The sequence below is a fragment of the Balaenoptera ricei genome, chromosome 2, assembly GCF_028023285.1.
Source record: "Balaenoptera ricei isolate mBalRic1 chromosome 2, mBalRic1.hap2, whole genome shotgun sequence".
NCBI lineage: Eukaryota > Metazoa > Chordata > Mammalia > Artiodactyla > Balaenopteridae > Balaenoptera > Balaenoptera ricei.
The window spans coordinates 64,713,471-64,734,603 of NC_082640.1; the positions used below are offsets into that span (position 1 = coordinate 64,713,471).

Sequence of the window (21,133 nt, forward strand, 5' to 3'; positions counted from 1 at the left end):
AGCATGATGTTATTTTATTAGTTGAGTTAAAAATTCGTTAGAAATTTTATTAGTTTCTTCATTTGCACAGTTTGAAAAGTGGTGTTCTATTAATTCCTTAGTAGCATCGACAAATTTGCTGGCATGTCCCAGTGACTTAAGCTTTGCTTTCCTTTTTGTTTCCATTGAAGATGATATAAACTATATGGAGCATGTTTATTTTTTATTATAATTGGACAGGAATGGCTAATCAAATCTAACTTTCCATCAGTTCATTTTTTTTCTGGATTTCAGCTTTTATAAGTAAAAGCCAGGTGTTATGAGGATAAATTTTTGTTTATGTCTGTTTTTGTGCTACAAAGGCAGAGTTGAGTATTTGGGAAAGAGAACTTATGACCTGCAAAGTTTAACATATTTACTGTCTATCCGTTTATGCAAAAAGTTTGTGAACCCCTGCCATGATTAAATGGCAGTGAATAATACTGCCAATTAAATAGCTTGTCCCAGGTCACACAGCTACTTTGCATTAGCTGTCTTTAACTCTCCAGGGAGCTTTTCCTATAAAATCATTGCCATGGTGAACCATTGCTAAACAGTTAATCCCAGCTATAGTTTATGTATTTGTTTATTTCAAAGTGTGGCTCTTCCTAATCTAAATTTCTTCTTTCAGTTCTTCTGAGATTGTCACTGATATTTTAATTTAGATTCCCTTAAGATGTATATTTCAAAACACTAGGTTGGCTCTGTGGAATAAATTTACTAGAGCAGGGGGTATGCCTAGATCTAATGGCTGTTGCCAAATGCATTACTTGGTTATGATTTTTCGATGTTCCATAAACCCTGATAATTGCAGTGGTCAGTTGGTTGAGTCAGGTACACTTTCTGATTCATCCTAGTTACAGGAGCCACTTAAATGACTTTAAAGTATCTGAGGCAAATGTTGCAAGTTGTTGATCTGTTATAGGTCTTATGGTCTTTAGAGGTAAATGCTGATTTAATGCAGGGTCATACCCAACAGGTGGTTAGCAGTGGTTTAGCTTTAACTCCTGGGAATAAGTGGTTCCTGTATATCCACAGTGTCTTAAAAATTCATATTATTAGAGGATGATACTATAAAAATAGGTTACTAACCATGAATGATTTATAATAGGAAAGATAAGATGCCTGCTTTAGGTAACAGGTATGTATTGGGATGCTCAATAATAATAATAATACCTGCCAAAACTTATATGCTGTTATTATGTGCCAGATATTGTTTTAAATTCTTTTCATATGTTAACTTATTTATCTGTCACACTAACCCTGTGAGGAAATTGAGGTACATTCCCAGACTCAACCAGCTACAATCATGAATCAAACACAGAAATGGTCACAAATGATTTCTGTGGTTTCATATCCATAGGTCATTTCTCTATCTTTATCTGACTTCATGTGCTGCTTCTTGAAGTACTTCTCTTTTCATGACCCTTCATTTGTCTGGTGGTTTTCCTCTACTTAGATGTATCATCTAGAGCAGGCTGTTTATCCTCTGTTCTTCAGTTTCCTCATTTGAAGATGGAGATAATAGGGCTTACCTTCGCAAAGTTGTTCTAAGATTTAATGACTCAAATGAATAGTTTGGCACATAATACGTATTCTAAGGGTTAACCATTATTACTATTATTACTACTACTGTTACTACTCTGTGTTTTTAAGTTATTAGCTGCTCTGTTTTTGACTCTCATTTTTTCTCTGCTGGACGACTAAACATTGGTGACCAAAGGGCTTGGTCATAGTTCTTTTTCTCTATCTGCAGTCTGTGTGTGTGAGTTCATCTAGTCTGGTTGCTTCAGATGCCATCCATATGCTAATAAGTACCAGATCTCTAGTCCTATTCTCATTTCTTTTACAGACTTGTATATCCAATTGCTTACATGATATTTCCACTTGCCTATCCTCTAGGTATTTTAGAGTTAATATGGCCAAAGACAATCTAAGCCATATTCCCCCCTCCCTCCCAAACAACAACAAAACAGCATCAACAGATGAATGTAAACAAACCTGTTCTACTCCCTTTTCCCCATTTTAGTAGATAGAATCACTGTTTACCTGGTTACTTTCAGTCAGATAAACCAGGGTGTTGTCTTTATTCCCACATCTAATCCATCAGTCAGTCCAGAATGCATACCCAATCTGTCTGCGTCTTTCTATCTCCATTGCTACTACTCTATCCATCAACCATTATCTTTTGCCTGGACTACTACGACAACCTCCTAACTGGTCTCCCTGCTTCTGCCCCTTCCTCCCTCTCTCCTCTAATCCACTTTCTTTCAAGCAAGTGGAATAATCTTTTAAAAACATAAATCAGGTTGTATCATTCCCTGTGTATAAAAACAAAATAAAACAATACAATACCCTAGGCTTTCTATTACGTTTAGAATAAAATCCCAGACTGCAAGGTACTATACAATCCAGTCCCTTTCTACCGCTGACCTCATCTCTGATCATTTTCCTCTTTGAATACTTTACTTCAGCCATACTAAGCTCTTTTCTGTTCCTCAGCCATGCCAAGTTTGTTTCTGATTTTGCACTACCTATTCTTCTTAGCTTGGAGTATTTCTCCCATATGTTAGAATAGTTCGCTCCTTCATTGTCCTATAGGCTTCTTACCACCTCCCAGAAGCTCCCTGAGTGCTACTGATAACTAAAATAGCACACTCAAGCCCTCTAGTATAATGATAGACAAACTACTGCCCACAGGCCAAATCCGGCAGGTGGCCTGTTTTTGTATTGTCTGAAAGCTAAAAATGGTTTTTACATTTCTGAACCTTTAAAAGAGTGAAAGAAAACCCACAAAAAACCTGAGTATGTGACAAAGGCTATATGTGATCCACAAAGCAAAAAATATTTACTATCTGGCCCTTCACAGGAAAAGAACTTCTAGCTATAAAAAATTACTTTGTTCATTTGTTTCCTTGGTAATTTTTTTTTTGTTCTCAGAGTGCTTAATTGTTGAAGAGTTTTGGCAAGTTGGCTAAGTCGTCTGGAAAGAAGGAATTGAGCAACAGTACTTAATAAAAGGAACATTAGAATCATTGTTAAAAGGATAGAAAAGTAGGACAGATAAAAAATGTAGTAGGGACAAAGACTAAAGAGTCTGTGGACTTCTTTCAAAGTGGACAAGAAGAGATAGTCTGTTCAAAGGATCTACTGCTTCTGAAAGCCCCTCAGAATATGGAGGACTCAAATCTGAGTTTAAAGTATACCTGTGAAACTATTCAGGTACTTGAGAGTATGCACATCTGAAAGGCCACTAAGTACCTGGAGGATATCATATTACAAAAGGATGTGTTCCATAGACAAAGTATAGTAGAGTTGAAAGATTCCAAGGCCAAAATAAGTGCTGAATTCTGGTTGCACAAACTTAAGCATGTGGAAAGTGATGCTGAGTCTCAGTATTTTGATGTGTATTTTATAATGATTGAGTATATCTTCTCAACAAGACCTCCAAAATATGCAGACATCTATGGAGCTCCTAAGTGGATCAACCTGTAGATGAACTTCCCTAGTATCTGATTCTCATTGAAAGTCAAAGGGAGAGGTGCTCAAATGAAGGATATCTTGAAAGAAATAAAAATTTGTAAATATGTAAATTAAGAAAAAGACAGAGTCTCTCTTTGTTTTGCTTATTCCCGTATTTACTGCTGGCTGTAAGTAATATATGTTTCTACTCTTTATTACATTCTTTTCCTACTCTCCTGTCTACTTCAACAGCTGGATAATGGTTTTATCACAAATTATATAATTGCTTATGAACCTCTATTATATTATTGATTCTGTTGATGGGGGCATCATGAGGTACAGCCCTTTGTTCCACGTATTTATTGAACAAACATTTTTTGAGTTTCTACTAGGTACTAAACGTTGTGTAGCAGAAAGACAAAGAAATACTCTGCCCTTTAACAAGCCTATAGAGTAGTAGGGGAGAGTACCAAATATGAACTGAGCAATTAGATATACCATTTGGAGTTCATTTGGCAAGGCTAAGCTCAAACAGCACTATTGCAAAGAAGCCTTCCTTAGGACCCCAGTCCCTATGCCAGAGAAAACCTAATGCTGAAACTTGATCTCTGTTCTCTAAAAGCTTATGATTTCATAGAGGAAATATGATATGTCCCTTATCAACTATAATATAAGGCAGTTTATGACAGGCAAAGTAGCATAGTAGTTAAGAACCCAAATTCTATGGCTAGACCACTGAGGTCTAAATCTTGGCTCTGCCATTTACTAACCTATAACCTTAGACAAGTGGCAACCGCCATGTGCTTCAATTTCTTGATTTGTAAAACAGGGATAATAATAGTATACATTTAATTAGGATTGTTATGAGGATTAAGTGATTTAAGCACATAGTAAATGCTATGTGAGTGTTTATTGCTATTATTATTAATTATTATCATGTTTCTTATTTGTGCTAAGTTTCTAAGCAAATTGTTTGAGAAATTGGGGCCTGGCTTCTAACTCCAGATCATCCATGTACTGGTTATATTATCTTGGGAACATCACATAACCTCTCTGGAATTGGTTTCTTCATCTGTAAACGAGGATAATAGCATACATTTCTTATTAAATGAGGTAATACATATATAACACACAGCACAGTGTCTAACTATATATTCTCAATAAAGAGGAGATATTTTTCTTAAAACTGTGAATGAAATAAAGGAAATGTTACGGAATTTCACTTCAGAGAAGTGAAGAACTGTTGAGATGTATAACACATTCCTGAGCTCATAGGAGTCACTAAATGCATGTTCACTTGATATGTTTATTTAGAGAATGGGAGCCTAGGGAGAACGCTGTTTGAAATACAGGTTTCTTTCCATGAGGACCATGGAAAGATGATTTGATAATCTTGTAGGCAAATATCATTGACCTAGTAAAAGGAAACTTCAACATAAATGACCTAGAAAAAGTCACTTATAGTTTTCTTTTCTATATACAAATAGGATTTTTGTGTTTTCATTAAGGATTCTAAAAAATTGTAGGATTCTTAGTTATTCTGTCAAACTATGCATTGTTTTGTAACTATGAGTAACTTTGAGGGAGTTTCTATAGAGTAGAAAATTTGCTGAGTAAAACAATATACGTTTTTTATAGCCTTAAAAGATTTTTATTGGAATGAATAAACATTTAGAAGTTTTGAAATTTTATTAATTAAATATATAAAGCACAGGAGCTTCATAAGTAAGTACTCCATCCATATTATGTTGGTGTATTAAGAAAAAAATGTAATTTTACAAAGAATGGAAATTTATAGAGGGAGAGATTTTAAGTTGTTTAAGATTCATGTTTTGGTTATAGTCTAGTCTTCACGTGGTGTCCCTGTAGAATGGCAAAAGGTCCATTATTTTGAAACTCTTAAAATACAGTTAACCCTTGAATAACATGGGGCTTAGGGGTGCTGACCCTCTGTGCAGTTGAAAATTCGTGTCCTAGGGTATAGTTCACCCTCCATATCTGTGATTCCTCCATATCTGTGGTTCCACTTCTGTGGATTCAACCAACTTTGGGTCATATAGTACTGTAGCATTTACTATTGAAAAAAAGTCTGCATGTAAGTGGATCTGCACAGTTCAAACCTGTGTTTTTCAACATCAAGTGTAATGTAACATTTAAAAAATAAATCTTTGGGAACCACAAGAGATGCCCAATTGCTGAAACAATCTTGAGAAAAAAGAATAAATCTGGAGTTATCACGCGCCCAGACTTCAGACTATATTACAAAGCTACAGTAATCAAAACAACATGGTACTGGCACAGAAACAGACTCATAGATCAGTGGAACAGAATAGAGAGCCCAGAAATAAACCCACACACTATGGTCAATTAATCTACGACAAAGGAGCCAAGAATATATACAATGGAGAAAAGACAGACTCTTCGATAAGTGGTGCTGGGAAAGCAGGGCAGCTACATGTAAAAGAATGAAATTAGAACATTTCCTTACACCATATACAAAAATGAACTCAAAATGGGTTGAAGACCTGAATGTAAGACCTGAAACCATAAAACTCCTAAAAGAGAACATAAGCAGAACACTCTTTGACATGAATCATAGCAATATTGTTTTGGATTTGTCACCTAAGACAAAAGAAACAAAAGCAAAAACAAACAAATGGGACCTAATTAAACTTAAAAGCTTTTGCATAGCAAAGGAAATCATTGATAAAATGAAAAGACAACCTACTGAATGGGACAAAATGTTTGCAGATGATATGACTGATGAGGGGTTAATAACCAAAGTATATAAACAGTTCATATAACTCAATACCAAAAAAACAAACAACTCGATTAAAAAATGGGCAGAAGACCTGAATAGACATTTTTCCAAAGAAGATATACAGATGTCCAAGAGGCAAATGAAAAAATGCTCAACATTGCTAATCATTAGAGAAATGCAAGTCAAAACCACAATGAGATATGTGTAACTGATTCACTTTGCTGTACAGCAGGAACTAATACAACATTGTAAAGCAAATATACTCCAATAAAAATTAATTAAAAAATTTAAAAAAAGACAATGAGGTGCCACCTCCTACCTGTGAAAATAACTATCATCAAAAAGTCTATAGGACTCCCCTGGTGGCGCAGTGGTTAAGAATCCACCTGCCAATGCAGAGGACACAGGTTTGAGCCCTGGTCTGGGAAGATCCCACATGCCATGGCGCAACTAAGCCCGTGCGCCACAACTACTGAGCCTGTGGCCCGGAGTCCGTGAGCCACAACTACTGAGCCTGTGTGCCACAACTACTGAAGCCCGCATGCCTACAGCCTGTGCACCACAACAAGAGAAACAACCGCAATGAGAAACCCGCGCACCCCAAGGAAGAGTAGTCCCCACTCACCGCAACTAGAGAAAGCCTGCACACAGCAATGAAGACCCAATGCAGCCAAAATAATAATAATAATAATAAAGTCTGTAAATGTTGGCAAGGATGTGGAGTAAAGGGAACCCTAGTGCACTGTGGTGGGATTGTAAATTGGTGCAGCCACTTTGGAAAACAGTATGGAGGATCCTCAAAAAACTAAAAAAAAAACTGCCTTATGATCCAGCAGTTTCACTTCTGGGTATATATACAAAGAAAATGAAAACACTAATTTGAAAAGATACATGCATCCCAATGTTCATAGCAGTATTATTTACAATAGCCAAGTTGTGGAAGCAACCTAAGTGTCTGTCAACAGATGAATGGCTAAAGAAGATGTGGTTTATATATACGATGGAATATTACTCAGTCATGAAAGAGAATGAAATGCTGGCGTTAGCAACAGTGTGGATGGACCTAGAGGGTATTATGTTTAGTGAAATAAGTCAGACAGAGAAAGACAGTACTTTATGTTATCACTTATATGTGGGATCTAAAAAATAAAACAAACGGATGTATATAACAAAACAGGAACAGACTCACAGATATAGAGAACTTCTAGCGGTTACCATGGTGGATGGGAGGAAGATAGAGGTATGGGATTAAGAGATACAAACTACTGTGTATAAAATAAATAAACATTGGGACTTCTCTGGCGGTCCAGTGGTTAAGAACCTGCACTTCCAATGCAGGGGCACGGGTTTGATCCCTGGCCAGGGGGAGCTAAGATCCTGCATGCTGTGTGGTGGGGCAAAATAAATAAAATAAGCGACAAGGATATATTGTACAGCACAGGGACATATAGCTATTATTATATAATAATTTTAACTATGAAAATGTTGAATCACTATGTTATATGCCTGAAACTAATATAATATTTTAAATCAACTATACTTCAATAAAAAAAAGTCTTTGGAATAATATTTAGATGCTAATTTTCCACTTCCTCAAGGTATTTAGAGATTATGGTAAGTGTAATTTTGAGACATTATTAACTCATCAGTAATAACTGCAATATCAGACTGATATTTATTACATGGAATACCATTTTAACTTCAAATAACCAATCTCATTAGTTATGCTAAAGTTTTTCCTCTTTTTTTTTTTAAATTTTATTTATTTTTGGCTGTGTTGGGTCTTCGTTGCCGCGCACGGGCTTTCTCTAGTTCCAGTAAGCGGGGGCTACTCTTCGTTGCGGTGCGTGGGATTGTCATTGTGGTGGTTTCTCTTGTTGAGGAGCATGGGCTCTAGGCATGCAGGCTTCAGTATTTGTGGCACGTGGGCTTAGTAGTTGTGGCTTGCCGGCTCTAGAGTGCAGGCTCAGTAGTTGTGGTGCGTGGGCTTAGTTGCTCCGCGGCATCTGGGATCTTCACGGACCAGGGCTCAAACCCATGTCCCCTGCGTTGGCAGGCGGATTCTTAATCACTGCACCACCAGGGAAGTCCCTTTCCTCTTTTTTTATTGAGATGTAGCATATAGCAAGTGCACAAATATTCAGTGATCACAGTTTAAAAATTATATGTATATTCCTGCTTATGTACCATCTAAATCAAGATATAGAATGTTTATAAAACTCCATAAGGCTTGTTTTCGTGCCCTGCCTCCAAAACTCCTTCTCCCCTAAAGAGAATCATGCTTCTGAAGTTTATAACCATAGATTTATTTTGTCTGTTTGTGAACTTCATATAAATGGCATAATTTAGTATGTATCTTTTAGTATCTGGCTTTTTTTTCACTCAACGTTATGTCTGTGAGTTCACGTTATATCAGCAATTTGTTCTTTTTTAATGCTGTATTGTATTCCATTTATTTTATTGTTGATGAACATTTTGATTGTTTTCATTTGGGGGGCTATTTTATGAATGAAGTGGCAGTGAACATTCTTGTACAGATCTTTTAGTGGACATAATCCATTTTGATGACGTTTGGAGTATTCCATTGTGATTTTGATTTGCATTTCTCTGATGACTAATGATACTGTATTAGTCAACTATTACTGCTTAATAAACAACCTGAAAATTGCCAGTGATGTACAACAATAAGTATTTATTTGTTGGTCATGATTTTGTGGGTCAGCTGGGATAGCTTTGCCCTGTGTATCTCATCTTACTGGGACTAGTAGGCTAGTTGAGGCATGTTCTCGTGGTGGTACAAAGGGCAAGAAGGCTCATCTAGCTTACCACACGTATTTCAAGACTTCGTTTATATCATGTCTGTTGACGTCCCACTCTAAATTGTCATGTGTCTTAGCCTAAATTCAGGGGATGGGGAGGTATACTTCTCCAGAGGACAGTGAAGGTAGGTAGTGAATATTTTTGAACAATATTTTTTTCAAAAAATATTGATATTTTGAACAATAATCTAATCTACCACAGATGTTGAGTTCTTTATTGGCCATTTGGATATTTTCATAAGAGCCACTCTTCTATATATATTGTTGCTGGCCATGCTTACTGTATCAGCAACATTGATTACCTCCTTAGGAAAGGACTTTGATTACTTGCTCATTTTTAAAGCCACACCTGTCAAATTGTTGTTGAAAATAGCTCTCAAAGAAGTCAAAGTGGTGTATATACATGAAAACAGATGAGAAAGTCAGTAGGAAAAAGCTACAGTGAAGTTTAATAAAATAACTACCTTAAGCATTAAAGATGATTGGTAAAATACGTGGATTAATGTGGATTTGAATTCGTTTATTCCTTTAACAAATATATTTTTGAGTTGTGGATACCTATGATGAAAAAGGCAAGTCTTTTCCCTTTAATGGGGAAATCAGACAGTAAACAAAAATACAAATAAATAATATAATTCTAGGTAGTGCATCAAGTCCTCTGATTAAAAATAAATCAGGGCAAGGACCATAGAGTGGGGAAAGAGGGTTATTTTAGATAAGGTAGTAAAGAAAAGCTTCTCTGAGGAGCTGGCATTTGAGCAGAGACCTCAGTGATATGAAAGAAGGTCCAGGCAGAGAGAACAAGAAGGAAGCGTAGAGGTCCTGAAGCAGGTATAAGCTTAAACACAGGCAAAAGACCAGTGAGGCTAGATTGAAGTGGAGTGAGGGAAAGATAGAAGTTTCAATTTTATTTAATTGTGTTATGGAGAGTCATTCAAGGTTTTGAAGAGGAGAGTGGCAAGATCTGATTTACCTTTAAAAAGGGTGACTACTGCCTGTTCTGTTGTGTATAAAACAGACTGTAATGGAGCAATCATAGAAGCAAGGATGTCACACTTTAAGTAACTCAGATGAGAGAATGATAATGGGCTTGAACTAGGTGATAGAGATAGAAATGGTAAAAACTGGTTAGATTCAGGATATATTTGAAAGGCAGACCAATAGTAATTATTGATGGATTGAATCTAAGAGGGATTTCCTTACAGAATTCCTTATAGGGAAGGGGTTGGAAAAATTTAAAGGTAAGGCATTAGTTAGGGTAGGCTAACTACTGTAACTAAACAACCTCCAAATATCTGTGGCTCTATGCAATAAAATTTTATTTATTATTTACTTCACAATCCAATATAGGTGAATGGGGTTGGGGTGATGGTGGGTACTCTTTTCCATGTGGTCATGGGGAACCCGGGGTCCTTCCATCTATTGGCTCTGTGTCCCTTAGGATCTTAGAGCTTTTTCCTGGATCCTTTCCAGACAAGGAAAGGCAGACCTTTTTTTTAGGGGCTTTTATTGGCTCAGCTTGGAGGGGATGTACATTACCCCTGCCCACATATCATTGGCATGGGACTTGATCACATGGTCATATGTAACTAACTGCAAGGAAGGTTGGGAAATAAAGTCTAGCTGAGTGCCCAGGAAGAGGAAGAAATGGGTTTGTAAAAAGAGTATTTGGGGACCTTTGGAAGAAAAAATCATTACAAAACACATAGTTTGCATAGTTTAAAAATACAAATATTTGCATATCTAAATAAGTTACATGTATGTTTATATACATACATACCTAATTTTATGGCACTTTGCTTTATTGTGCTTCACAGATACTGAATGTTTTACAAATTGAAGTGGCCACTGCATTCAAGCAAGTTTATTGGCACCGTTTTTCCAACAGCGTGTGCTCACTTTGTGTCTCTGAGTCACATTTTGGTAATTCTCTCAATATTTCAAACTTTCATTATTACTGTATTTGTTATGGTGCTCTGCGATCAGTGACCTTTGATGTCACTATTGTAATTGTTTTGGGGTGCCACAACCACGCCCACACAAGACTATGAACTAATCGGCATATGTTGTATGTGTTCTGGCTGCTTCACCGACTGGACATTCCCCCCGTCTCTTTTCCTCTCCTCAGGCCTCCCGATTCCCTGAGATATAAAAATATTGAAATTACGCCAATTAAATAACCCTACAGTAGCTTCAAAGTGTTCAAGTGAAAGGCAGGGTCGCATGTCTCTCACTTTAAATCAAGAGCTAGAAATGACTAAGCTAAGCGAGGAAGGCATGTCGAAAAGCTGAGATAGGCTGAAAGCTAAGCCTCTTGTGCCAGTTAGCCAAGTTGCGATTGCAAAGGAAAAGTTCTTGAAGGAAATTAAAAGTGCTACTCCAGTAAACATCACGAATAAGAAAGCAAAATAGCCTTATTGCTGATATGGAGAAAGTTTTAGTGGTATGGATTGAAGATCAAACCAGTTACAGTTCCTTTAAGCCAAAGGCCAATCCAGAGCAAGGCCCTAACTCTCTTCAATTCTATGAAGGCTAAGAGAGGTGAGGAAGCAGCAGAAGAAAAGTTTGAAGCTAGCAGAGGTTGGTTCATGAGGTTTAAGAAAAGAAGCTGTCTCCATAACATAAAAGTGCAAGGCAAAGCAGCAAGTGCTCATATAGAATTTGCACCAAGTTATCCAGAAAATCTAGCTAAGGTAATTAATGAAGGTCGCTATGCTAAACAACAGATTTTCAATGTAGATGAAATAGCCTTCTATTGGAAGAAGATGCCATCTAGAACTTTCATAGCTAGAGAGGAGAAGTCAATGCCTGTTTTCAAAGGACAGGCTGACTCTCGTTAAGGGTTAATGCAGCTGGTGACTTGAAGTTGAAGCCCAGTGCTTATTTACCATTCCAGAAATCCTGGGGCCTTTGAGAATTATGCTAAATCTACTCTGCCTGTTCTCTAAAATGGAACAACAAAGGCTGGATGCTGTCACATCTGTTTATAACATGGTTTACTGAATATTTTAAGCCCACTGTTGAGACCTGCTCAGAAAAAAAGATTCTTTTCAAAATATTACTGCTCACTGACAATGCACCTGGTCATCTAAGAGCTCTGATAGGGATGTATGAGATTAATGTTGTTTTCGTGCCCCCTACACAACGTCCATTCTGCAGATCAAGGTGTAATTGTGACTTTCAAGTCTTATTATTTAAGAACAACATTTCATAAGGCTCTAGCTGTCATAGACAGTGATTTCCTCTGATGGTTCTGGGAAAAGTCATTTGAAAACCTTCTGGAAATGATTCAGCATTCTAGATGCTATTGAGACCATTTGTGATTCATGAGAAGATGTCAACACAGAAGTTTGGAAGAATCAGATTCCAACCCTCATGGATGACTGAGGGGTTCAGCACTTCAACAGAGGAAGTAATTGCAGATGTGGTAGAAATAGCAAGAGAATTAGAAGTGGAATCTGAAGATGTGACTGAATTGCTGCAATTTCATGGTAAAGCTTAATTGGCTGAGGAGTTGTTTCTTATGGATGAGCAAAAAGAAAGTGGTTTCTTGAGGTGGAATCTACTCCTGGTGAAGACGCTGTGAAGATTATTGAAATGACAACAGAGGATTCAGAATATTACATAAACTTAGTTGATAGAGCAGAGGCAGGATTTGAGAGGATTGACTCCAATTTTGAAAGAAGTTCTGTGGCTAAAATGCTATCAAACAGCATTGCATGCTTCAGAGAAATCGTTCATGAAAGGAAGTCAATCGATGCAGCAATCTTCATTGTTGTCTTATTTTAAGAAGTTGCCATAGTCACCCCAACCTTCAGAAACTACCACTGTGATCGATCAGCAGCCATCAGCATTGAGGGAAGACCCTCCACCAGCAAAAAAATTACAACTCGCTGAAAGCTTCAGTGATGGTTAGCACTTTTTTTTTAGCAATAAAGTAGTTTTTAATTGAGGTCTGTACATTTTTTAGACATAATGCTATTGCACACTTAATAGACTGTAGTATAGCGTAAACATAACTTTTATAGCAACGGGAAACCAAAAAAATCTTTGTGACTTGCTTTATTGTGATATTCACTTTATTGTGGTGGTCTGGAACCGAAAACTGCAATATCGCCAAGGTGTGTCTGTATGTGATTATACATTAGTATGGTAATAAATATATTTATTTGTAGAACATTTCAGTTGTAAGTACTAAAAAATGAAGAAACATGAATATTAGCTCTTGAGTACCACTTTCCCAGAGTCATTTTTCTAAAATAAGTTCAAAATGTTTAATAGCTCTCTCACCATGAAATTTATAGCAGTACACAAGTCAGTAATGTTTTCTCAAATGGACCCTACCTTGATAGTAGAATGTTCTTCTTTCAAAATGTACTGGTGAGGCTTTTGCTTTGAGTGAAGCTGTAACAAAGCTGGATTTTTATTTTTCAGATATACGTTTGCCTGATTCTGTCCTTCCAATTCTCTTGTCACTGAGTGATAATATACGATCCTGCTTGCTAACATTCATAAATAGATCCCTATGATAAAGCAAGTATAAAGAGAAAGGACACTTCTTTTTTCTTCTTGAAAAATAACTTTGAGAACTTGATAAAAAAGTAAAAGCAACAATGCATATGTATATATATATATATATCTTTTTAATTAATTAATTAATTAATTTTTGGCTATGTTGGGTCTTCGTTTCTGTGCGAGGGCTTTCTCTAGTTGCGGCAAGCGGGGGCCACTCTTCATCGCGGTGCGCGGGCCTCTCACTATCGTGGCCTCTCTTGTTGCGGAGCACAGGCTCCAGACGCGCAGGCTCAGTAGTTGTGGCTCACGGGCCTAGTTGCTCTGCGGCATGTGGGATCTTCCCAGACCAGGGCTCGAACCCGTGTCCCCTGCATTAGCAGGCAGATTCTCAACCACTGCACCACCAGGGAAGCCCGACAATGCATATTTTTTGAAAATTAAGGTTTATTAGCACAAAGACAGAACACTGAATTAAAAATCTTTAGTTATTCCTTTTTATCTTTTTTTACTGAACTTCTGATTTAAAGGACACTGTATTCCGAACTCTGTTTCCTTCACCATAGGTTTCCTCTATAATTAGTCTCTTCTAACTCAGTCCAGTGAATGTCGTCATAAGCTAGCCTATTCTGAACCACACCCTACTGACCACAGCAACTGTCTCACCACATTGTTTTTCTCTGTTAGCATATACTTTTGAAATAACTACTTTGGGATAGGGCATAAAAAGAATATTAAATAATTTTCTTTATGAAAAATATAGCAATATCTGATGCTATATAAGTGCCAGTAATTCCTAATATGCATAGTTTTATTTTTAAAATTAGTCATTTATCCCCACATCATTATTGAGTAATCCATTTTTCTCTGCTGATTTGAAATATTTATCATCAATTTTATAGATTTTTTTTTTTTGCTCTTTAAGCCTTAATTTTCTATTTTGAAAGGTAATAGTTTGTTTCCTGTCTCAGAGAATTGCTGTTCAACTCAAATGAAGTAATGCATGTCAAACTTAATTTTGGTGAACACTATAAAAGGAAAATTTGACGATTTCCCCAAAGCCTAATATTGTGGTTCATTTTTTATATATGTATACTTTTATATACAATTTTATAGTTTATGTTTTTTCATTTGACGTTATATTGTACATCCCTTGCCATATTTCTGCATGGTTGGCATTGCAAGTATCCTTCACTATCTAAATCTGTTTAATTCTTCAGTTTTGATAGTGGATTTGGATGCCCGGGGGCGGGGGTACTGCCTTATTTGAATTTATTTGGTTATGCAAGTGGATAGCAAATAGCGTGATAGTGAAGGAAGTATCCAAAAGCGTATTCAAATATATTTGGTTCCTGAGTTTAGATTGTGAGATTTTGGATATGAGGAATTTGTGTAACAAGGGATGCCTATATTATCAAAGGATATTATACTAAACCTGTTGTAGTGGGTTCTTTTGTTGACAGAGAACAGAAAAACCCAACTCAGAGTGGCTCAGGGAATAAAAAGGAATTGATTGGCACACTTAACAAGAGGTTCAGTGGTTGAGTTTATCTGAGGCACAGCTGGATTCAGTGGCTCAGTGTTGATACGGTTTTGCTGTGTGTTGAGTTAGTTCATTACTTTTACTGCAGAGAGGCTTCTTCTATGCATTCAGAGAAGATGACTGCCGATAGCTCTAGATTTACATTTTTCTAGATTAGCTGCCCTAGTAGCGAAAAAAAAAATGCTTCTTTCCTAATAGTTAACAGCAAATTTCCAGTAGGGAATCTCAGTAAGCAGCCACTGTCACTAGGGGGAATGGAATAAACTGATTGGCTGGGCCTGGGTCACAACTAAGTGGGGGATGAGGTCAGTCCATTCAAACTGTGTCATATGACAAGGGAGGAGGAGTAGTTCTTCAAAGGAAAACACAGTACTTTCACCAGAAGAAGGTATAGATTACTTATGGGGCAGACTAAACCGATAGCTGTCCATATACTTATGCTATAGTGTGTCATACGTGACTCATTTTTTCCATCACCCTTTCTTTAGTTGAAATACTACAAGATGTTTTTTCTTTCAGCACCAAATTTGGCTTTTAGTTGGTATTGATATACTATAGGTTAAAATTGGGTTGGGACTTCTCTGGTGGCGCAGTGGTTAAGACTCCACGCTCCCAATGCAGGGGGCCTGGGTTCGATCCCTGGTCAGGGACTAGATCCCACATGCATGCCTCAACTAAGGAGCCTGCAAGCTGCAACTAAGGAGCACACCTGCTGCAACTAAGGAGTACGCCTGCTGCAACCAAGACCCAGCACAACCAAATAAATAAAATAAAAAAATAAATATTAAAAAAAATTGGGCTCCTATAGCCTATCTAGTGATAAAGATCAGCTAACATGCACTTTTTTTTAAGTCTTTATATTGAATTTGTTAACAGTATTGCTTCTGTTTTACATTTTGGTATTTTGGCTGTGAGGCATGTGGGATCTTAGCTCCCCAATCAGGGATCAAACCCCCACCCCCTGCTTTGGAAGGTGAAGTTTTAACCACTGGACCGCCAGGGAAGTCTCTAATAAGCACTCTTGTCACATCTTACCTGAAAAGCTGTTCCTCAATCCATCTTTTTTTTTTTTTTTCAATTCTTTCAGAAAAAGTGTTTTTTCTTTCTGTGAGAGTTACCTGTCTACCTTTGACCTAAATCTTACTTTGTCTTGCTTACCAAAGAACCTTGGCTCATCAGACCTTCATTTTTTTAAGTTTTCAGTTCCTTTTTCTCTGCTTGATTCTATTTATAACCATAAAGGTGTGCTGCCAAGCCCCCTAACTAATAAACATTTCACTCATACTTCTTCTCCTTTCTTTTATAGCAGATATGAGCAACACCTGCTAGTCTACTTGCCAATCTGTCACTTCCTGTTTAACTTCTTATACTCCTTTTCTATTTTCTACTTTTCAGGGTCACCAGTGATATCCTAAGACCTTTGTCTCAGGTGTAAACCTAGTATTACAGTATGTAAGGGCTAAAAAGGGCCTTAGAGATATTTAACTCAACTTTCTTTTAACATTTTGCTTGAAGTTATTTTGATTATACCAAATTTCTTTTGGCTAGAATTTACATGGTATAGCTTCTTTTTTTTTTTTTTTTTTAACTTTCAGGTTCTGTATCCTCGTATTATACATGTGTGTCTATTGAAAACAGCACAGAGGTGGATTTAAAAAATCTGCTCTGACCATCTTTGTCTTTTAACTGGAGCATTCACGCTTAATACAGGTACTTATGTATTTAGTATGCTTTCCATTTGTTCCATCTGTTCTAAATGCTCCCTTGCCCTCTTTCATATTGATTATTTTTTGGCTTTGTGGACTATATGGTCTCTGTCATAACTGCTCAGTTCTGCCACTGTAGTGCAAAAGCATCCATAGGTAATAGGAAACAGTATAAATTATAGAAGACTAGATGTTATCATCCAGATAGATGAGCACTGGGTTGAGACCAGAAACTGGGAGAATATTTTTATCTTTAAAGTGAGGTAGTGGAAGAGGAACTGTAAGAGTGATTCAGAAAAAGAATCAATCTATCAGGAAGATTACAAGAAAAAGAATTGTCATGTGAGGGCTGTTTTAAGAATGAGAAGGTGGCCACATTAGTCAGATGCTACAGTGTGGTGTGTTAAGATGAGGCTTGAGAAGAGACCTTTGGATTTGGCAACCTTATGGTAATTGGTGACGTTTTTAAAGAACATTGGCAGTAGCTTGCTATGTGGAAAGAGTGGTAAGGGAGTGGAAAGTGGATATATAGACCACTGATTCCCAAATGCTGTTCTCTGGACCAGCAACAAAAGAATTGCCTAGTTGTCCCAACCTCAGAACCATTATTGGGCCTAGAAATGTATATTTTTAAAATGTTCCCTAGATGATTCTGATAAACACTCACGGATTGCTGTCAAGATGTATTTAAGAGTGATTTTTTTTTTAATTCTTTTTTTTTTTTGGCCACGCTGAGCAGCTTGCGGGATCTTAGTTCCCCAACCAGGGATCGAACTGGGGCCCCCTGCACTGGGAGCTCGGAGTCCTAACCACTGGACTGCCAGGGAATTCCCCGCGAGTGATATTTTGAGGCAACCCCTTCTTTGTAAACACAAAGCAAAGACTGATAAACTAACAAAAAGAGAAAACTGAATTGACATAAATGGGGCTCAAAAAGGTAAACATTTCTATTTTGGAAAGAGAATAGAACACAAAGCAGTGACTGTGGCTTATGTCTGGGAGCTTGCAGGGAAAGCATCTGAGGTTTTGGCCTCTGAGATAATGTGGAAGTGTCATTGGAATTGGGCTCATTGTTGGTAACCAAGGGCCAGGGTAGGTAGGGCTCCTCTATTGAAAAAGGTATTTCTGAGTTTAGCTCTGGGGGTGCCTTTTTTTTTTGGCCGTGCCGTGCGGCATGCAAGATCTTAGTTCCCCGACCAGGTATCGAACCTGTGTCCCCTGCATTGAGAGCACGGATTCTTAACCACTGGACCGCCAGGGAAGTCCCCTGGGGCTGCCATATTATTCACCTTTTAGATCAGACTGCAGTTATGCAGTGCATCTCCTGAAATAGTACCCAGCACAGCCTGCATGACTGTAAGGAGTAGCTTTGCTGCTTTCTATTGCCAGAAGCCACAGTTTATATGAGGCCTTATACCTACGGACTCAGGAGAACACAAACATAGCTTTACAGCTAGAACCTCCTAGCTTAAAGCATATCCTTACTGTTACTGCAGGGCAGATCTCCTGATTTGAATAGGCCAACTGTAAGAAAAATATTTATGAGATAACTGGGGAAATCACACACTGACCAGTCGTATTAAAAAATATTAATCTTTAAAGGTGTGATTAATGGTATTGTGGCTTTGTTTAAAAAAAGTAGTAAATAGTGGGTTCTTAGTAAATGCTGGTATGAAAAACAAAAGTCTTCCATCAAAAAGTTCACCTCTAAAGCTAAGTTCTCAAACAAATTAAGTCATCTAATGCTGAGAAACATGAAATAAAATCAACAGGGCTTCCCTGGTGGCGCAGTGGTTGAGAATCTGCCTGCTAATGCAGGGGACACGGGTTCGAGCCCTGGTCTGGGAAGATCCCACATGCCACGGAGCAGCTGGGCCCGTGAGCCACAACTACTGAGCCTGCGCATCTGGAGCCTGTGCCCCGCAACGGGAGGGGCCGCGATAGTGAAAGGCCCGCGCACCGCGATGAAGAGCGGTCCCCGCACCGCGATGAAGAGTGGCCCCCGCTTGCCGCAACTAGAGAAAGCCCTCGCACGAACTGAAGACCCAACACAGCCAAATATAAATAAATAAATAAAGTAGCTATAAAATTAAAAAAAAAAAAAAATCAACAATCAGAAGAGCAGTTCACGCTGATGACATTAAAATATGAGTCTGAAAAATATCAGATTATATATTATTTAGGATTTTCAAGGAGGTGAGTAGTATCTCTTAAAACTATATGAAAATGACAGAAACCTTAGAAGTGAAAACAGTGTGATTAAAAACAACACATGGTGTTCATGAATGGGAAGTCAGTAGGATGTCAGTTTTTTCCAGTATTGATCTGTAAAGTCATTGCAATGTCCATCAAAACGCCAAAAGGTTTTTTCATTGTAGTTGATATGCTGATCTTAAAATTTTTATAGAACATAACCAAAGTAACATTAAAGAGGAACAAATTGAGGTGATATGCCCTCCAGATATCAAAACTTATCATAGAGCAGTAATAGGTAAGACAGGCTTATTGATGGATAAATAGACTAGTGGGAAACAGTACAGAGCCCTGAACAGATTGATACTTATCTGGAATTTGCCACATGGCAGAGGTGGCATTATAAGTCAGTGGGGAAAGATTAGATTCTTCATTGTGATGCTGGTTCAGTTGCTAATCTGAATTGACTTGAATATAATTACAAGCCCTATCTCACAGCATACATGAAAATAAGTTCTGTATGCGTTAAAAGACCTACATAAGAAAAACAAAATTTAGGCCTTTTAGAAGAAAATATAAGATAATAACTTCATATCCTTAGGATAAAGGAGGATTTTAAAAAACGATACCAGGAGATAATAGTATGTAGGTTTTAGAGCCAGACTGCCTGCTTCAAATCTCATCTTTATTACATTTGGTCAAGTTCTGTAAAATTTCTCTGTTTTCTCATTTGTAAAATGAGGATGATGATGATAAAAACAATCCTGAGGGAGGAATTGTGAGGATTAAATGATCCATGTGCAATGCTTAGAAAAATGACTAGTACAAATAAGCACATAATAAGAGTTAACTGCAATTGTTGTTAATGTTGCTTCTTAAAAAAGAAATAATAACCTGTAAAGTATTGATAAATTTATTAAAAATAAAACTTCTCTACAACAAAAGGCAATATGAACAAAATAGAAAGATAAGCTACAGAATGGTAGGAGATATTTGTCACTCATTCAGCTGAAATTGATTAATATCCAGGATATATGAAAAATCATTCAAATTAATAAGGAAAAGACAAGTCAAAAGGGGAAAATGAATAAACAATCATAGCCCCAATGGCAAATGATAGGATAAGTGTTGCCCCTCCTTACTAGTCATGAAGGAAATACAAATTGAAGTAATGAAATACCTTTTTACATTTCTTACATTGGCACAAACTCAAGTCTGACAATACTGACTTTTGGTAAGGAGGCAGAGAAACATGAGCTCTTCCTACACCGGCTGTGAAATAGTTGGTACAACTGCTTTGGAGAGCATTTTGTTAATATCTAGTAAAGTTGAAGGTGCTTAAGGTCCAGCAATTTCACTCTTAGGTCTACAGTCCAGAGAAATTCTAGCAAAGGTACATGAAGAGACATGTATGAGAACTGCAGCATTGCTTTAATAGTGTAATACTGGAAACATTTTAAGCGTTCAGTGGAAGGATTTAGTGTAGTAGATTGATAAATTGTGGTTTAATTAATAGTAGATTGATAAATTGTAGTATAAGCATACAATGGGAGTTTTTGAAAAATAGACTTTATTTTTTAGGACAGTTTTAGGTTCACAGCAAAATTGAGTGGAAAGTACAGAGATTGCCCGTACATCCCCTGCCTGCCCCCACATATGCATAGCCTCACCCATTATCAGCATCTCCCACTAGAGTGGTACATTTGTTACAATTAATGAGCCAACATACCATGTCATATTGCTTGGCAATTAATGAACGTTACATGTATCAGCATTTATAAATAGAAAAGACAATGTTAAGTTATAGTGAGATGCAGACTATTTGGTATAGCATTTTTTTTAAAGCTTAAAAATTGGAAACAATACTACCTATAATTTATGGGGACCCACATGTGTAGTAAAAATATAAAAGCATGTATGGGAATAATACCAACCTCAGGATAATGGTTACCTCTGCAGAGCAAAGGAAGGAGCTTTAATTATCTCTCTAATATTTTGTTTGTTTATAAAATAATCTGGAGCGATTACAGCAGTTTTCAAACGGTGAATTTGGGTAGTAGATTTATGGCTGCTTTTTATATGTTCTGTAGTATTCTCTGCTTTTGAAAGAAAATCTAGG

At 37.2% G+C, this 21,133-nt stretch overlaps 1 protein-coding gene across 9 annotated transcripts in view; it reads left to right on the forward strand.

Moving 5' to 3' along the window:
- MYO9A (myosin IXA) overlaps window positions 1-21,133 on the forward strand; it is a 278,184-nt gene that overhangs the window by 28,462 nt on the left and 228,589 nt on the right. For 2 of the 9 annotated variants that reach the window (XM_059912849.1, XM_059912850.1), the window contains exon 2: window positions 16,711-16,825. The exons of the other annotated variants lie outside the window; for them this stretch is intronic. The gene's annotated coding sequence lies outside the window, so the exon portion shown is untranslated. The remainder of the gene's footprint in view (window positions 1-16,710; window positions 16,826-21,133) is intronic. 9 annotated transcript variants of the gene reach the window in all.